This window comes from Camelina sativa, chromosome 16, assembly GCF_000633955.1.
Source record: "Camelina sativa cultivar DH55 chromosome 16, Cs, whole genome shotgun sequence".
Classification (NCBI taxonomy): Eukaryota; Viridiplantae; Streptophyta; class Magnoliopsida; order Brassicales; family Brassicaceae; genus Camelina; species Camelina sativa.
The window spans coordinates 14,553,625-14,558,740 of NC_025700.1; the positions used below are offsets into that span (position 1 = coordinate 14,553,625).

At 30.4% G+C, this 5,116-nt stretch overlaps 1 pseudogene; it reads left to right on the forward strand.

Moving 5' to 3' along the window:
- Positions 321-1,538, forward strand: LOC104750569 (annotated as a pseudogene).

Below are 5,116 nucleotides of genomic sequence, written 5' to 3' on the forward strand. Positions count from 1 at the left end.
TCACGTTTGACACGATAATAAATCGTGTAAACAGGTAGCTCTTCCTTCTCTTGACTTTCCTCTTTTTTCATTTTGTTTGATTTTATAATTTTTGTGTATTGTTAAAAAGAAGAAGCAATGATGGAAACTTTATATTGTGTCATACACGTAGAAAGATACATAAATATTAAATATAGTCAATTGTTAACAATATCTAGAGTCACTCATTAAACAACACATAGAATTCTGAATTTGTTGACTAAAAATAATAGAAGAGTAAATAAGTCATTTTAGAGTGATAGTTATATGGGTAAATGAGAACGTCATATATTTTGACAAAAAAAAAAAATTATAACGAAAGGTATTCACGATTGGAGGGAGTAGTTTTTTTTTAAAAAGCTCATCAATATTTTTATCTCTGTCTCTCTCTCTCTCTTACAGGAAGCTATGTCTCAGGTAACTTCAATAAGCTATGTCTCAGGTAACTTCAATCGCTCTTTCTTTGAAATTCCAGTTTCATGTTCTGATTTGTTATAAAGATTGTTCCTATATCGTGATTCGACTAGGGTTTCAAATTTTACAATCGAGGGTCTGATCTTATTTGGGTTCTTTCTCTGTTCGATCGATCTACATATGATTTGTGAATAATTTTCCGTAACAATGATCCGTGGTTGCATCAAATCTATTCAAATGACTAGACTTGAGAACTTGATTGGGTCAAATACTAGTGAGGAACACAGATCTTGAATCTGAAGAAAAAGGGGTGTGGTGTCTTGTGTTTGGTTTTGAGATATGAATTCTGTGTTTCAAAGGGTAGGTTTACTTTTATTAGCTGAATCTGATTCTTGTGTAGGATAGACCGCTAGAGCTGTTTGAAAGTTTCTGTCTTGTTCGTTTGATCTATGTTGTACATAAGTGTTAAGCTGTGTGTTAGTTATGTCTTGTTTTTTTTTAGACCGTTGTTCTCAGAGTGGCTATGACATGTGAGGGATGATGTGTTGGAGCTGTGAAAGAGTCCTTGGGAAAATGGAAGGTTAGTTTTTTTTTTCCCTCTTTGGCTAATTGATGTTATGGTGTGACTCAAAATGCTTTAAAACCCATCTCACTTTAAAGCATTTTGAGATTGTCAATCTCGCGTAATCTGCAATGTTTTCAGTCTTTTGCTTTGATTTCAAAAGCATGTTCATCATCTCTTCAATATGTGTTTCATTTTTCAGGCGTGGAGTCGTTTGATGTGGATATAAAGGAGCAGAAAGTGACGGTGAAAGGCAACGTGCAGCCGGACGCTGTTTTGCAGACGGTATCCAAAACCGGAAAGAAAACGGCTTTCTGGGAAACCGAGGGTGAAACTGCCAAGGCCTAATGAGATAAGCAGAGCGTTTCATGCGACTCTGTTTTGCTTTCATAAAATCTATTGTTGAGTGTTTGATCTCTGGAGCTACCCCTTTTCTGTTTTACTCATTGAGTTGTTGTCTTTTTTGTAACATTTGTTTTTATAAGACCTCCTATCATTTCCCAAAATTAATCTTTCATCAAATACAAAATGTTTTACCTTACCTTTCACTGGTCACACGGTTTGGTTTAGCAACAACCAAGTTTGAGACAATGTGTCAAACGATGAAAATATTTGAGATCACCGTTTTGGTTGTTCTGTGTCAATGTTATCTTCAGTTTTGTCCAAACAAGCACAAGCGGCAATACATGGGCTTAGTGTTGGTTTTACATAGAGAACATATCTGATAAAGCCTTGGCCGAAAACTAAAAGAGATGCAAAACTGTGTATCTTGATCCTTCTTTTTGGGATTATGCACCTATTGTCTCATGTTGTGGTGCTTGGTATAGATAGATAGAATAGCGTGGGCCGCTCTGTTTGAAGCATCATTTTTTAAGGTCCATTATGTAAAACCTTTTTCTTGAGCCACTAGCCAGATGACATTTATTTATCAACTATATATATATATATATATTAAGAAAACTCTTCGATTGGTTGTCAAATCGAAGGAGTTTACAAAAAAAACATCAACAATTCTTAATTTAGAAGCGTTAATCAGCCTATCTTAGAATTGTTTTAGATTATGAAAATAAGCTCAAAGCAAGCCAAACTTGTCATAACGGTTGGAGAAAGAAGACTACTCATCACTCATCTCATCACTCATCAGGAGACTTTGTAATAGTAACTAACTTCGAGCACTTTGTCTCAATACCATGATACATTATATTGTTCGATTAAGAATAGTCACTGTCTTCTATTACAAAGCTTCCATTCACGAGTATAAAGGTAACAAACTCCATATCTATGGAGACAGATGCAACCTAGTTCTCATGTGGGGGTCTGGATTAGTATAGCATTTCGACAAAATCCGAATCATTAAAGATGTTTTTTTTATAAAGCAAACTAAACTTATGTTTTGTGTCATGAAATTGTGGATCCAATATATCCTGCCGCCGTGTTTAAATGATTAATTTTTCGTTTTATTTTGACAAATTTTTAGTAATTGTTTGTTATATATTTGGTGGTGATCTTTTTACTATTTCACCCATCTCAATAAAAATTATATATCAATTCTGAGGTTAATAATGACACATTTTCACATAAACTTTATTAATATATATGCGCTTAGTATATGCGACGATTATAAGATCAAACTTTACTTTATATTATACCCAAAAAGGTGAAATGGTTAGGTGAGTGTTCATCAGAGTATATGAAATGTATTGTACTTTAATACACAAATTTTATATGACATATTTATATTGTGGTATATATATATTTTTTATTTATTTTATTCCTATATTATTTTTGTTTAAGATAATAATTTTAAATTCTTATTCAAGGAATTTGGTGAGAGGATATCATGTGTCACGATAAAAAGATATTGGATGGGCCATTATGGAAGACATTATCATCATTATCTGCCTGCCCCATCCAGTTATGTCTCTCCACCAATCTCCACTTCCTTAATTATTCACCATGTACAACTTAATTACCAACGTACGTACACAAACGCACCATTACGATATTCGATTAACCAATAACAATTCGACGTTAAACTATGGGTCCTATATTTTGATAGTGGATTAAGAGCTATGTGAAACAAACGGATCATACATACCAATAATATTTGCCATTGACTATTATTTTAGCATATCTGTGTAACTTTACGTTAGTTGACTATAAATATATGTATGTTATAAGTACTAGTAGCGAAGTTGATTAATTCTTATATATCTTATATAATATGAGAAGGTTTTGGCATAACGCGACGACATTTGGGTGCATATATTTTCGACATCTGTTCTCAATTCTCAATTATTAAATTCTTTTAATTTATTTTTCTCGAAAGTACATACATTATTTTTCATATTCACTAAATTTAAATGATATTTTTCCCCTAAAAAATATATTGACATTTATACAATGTCCTTTTAGTAATTATCTATAGATATCATTTATCAATATTTTATATAATTAACATAACATTATAATTTTGTATATGTATCATTTATCAATATTTTATATAATTACCATAACATTATAATTTTGCAAATAAGAAAGAATTAAATATTAATATCATAAATTTGGACAAAATAAATTTCTGATAATTAAAGATTTAAATATTAATATCATAATTTTGGAAAAATATAATATGGTGGTTATCATAATATTTGTTTCACAGTTTTTTCTGCCAAAAGATCAAATCAATTTATTCTAAAATAATTTCAAAATATCATATGAATACACTTTAATGTATTAATTGCAATACAATTACTGTTTTACAAACAAACAAAAAAAGAGCAAAAAATACAGACAAAACCTATGGTATATTTATTTTTTGAAATGTAACCATAACTCTCATGATATTTGACCCCAAAAAAAACTAAAAAACCTCTCATACTACTACAAATTTATCTATAAACTAGACAAAATCTTCATCAAACATCATACTCTACCTCTCACATAATTTTCTAAATTTTGTAATATTTAACTTTTTCTTTTATGTGACATTTGTAGGTGTTGAAATAAATAAGTTGAGTCGAAATTTTGGAGTTTATATAGAAGTGAACATGTGAAATGTGGTTATTTATTAGAAAGAGTTAGATGAAGAAGGTCTTAGGAAAATAACATATTCTCACTTGTAAATGTTGTTTCGAATGCCTATTTTGTATATCAATGTTGTAATTTATTTTTCTTTTGATCCATTTGATAAAATTTTAATTAAAAATTTTTAAAGTTCTATCATAATTCATAAACCCTAATAGATTTTATATCTTAGTCACAATATTTATGCTACTTATTACCCATTCTATATTTTATACAAGTGTGTTTGTATGTATTACCCATGAAAATGAGTTTAAACAAATATTAACTGTTTCGAATAATATTACTTTAAATTTGTTCCTTAACGTTACAACTGTGTTTGTATGTATTTATTAACTTTGTTTTCGATAACCATTTCCATAGTTCTTTATTTTATTTATAGGTTATGACTTCTGATGAGAAAGGTTTTGCGATGGTTTAGGGTTTAGAGTCGAGGAAGATTTGGACGTCTAGGTGATATATAACTCATGATATGGGATTCCAAAGCCATGCGATTCTTCCTAATTCAGTTTTTATTTTCTTACAAAATTTAGTCTTAATTATTTTCTAAAAATGTAATTAACATCTAATTTTTTTCACAACATTATTGTTTGGGTTATACTATGCACTTTTTTTCTCTTCTCATATCTTCCATTATTTTTCCTAGCCATGATCGATTGTTGATGATGTGATGATAGTGCTTACTCGCAAGCAGAGCAAGGCAATGGGATTTGACCATGTTTGCAAGTTTCATTAATACACATTTAACAAGACTCACCTCTACCACGTGTTCATCAAGTTGAAAGATCCAAAGATCACCCTAAGCTAATAGCAGTTGCATTCTAGAGAGACGGAGGGAACGCGCGAGAAAAACAATGTCTTGGAGAAGTAGGAAGATTTGAGTTATCTCTTCTTCCATCCATTACATGATTTTTAGAAATAAAAACATAGAAGAAAAAAAAAATCTGGTGAACAATTGTTTTATGTTCTCATAGGTTATTATGCAGTTAACAGTAAAAAAAGTAACTCAATAATACAATGGTATGTTTTTACTCTTTT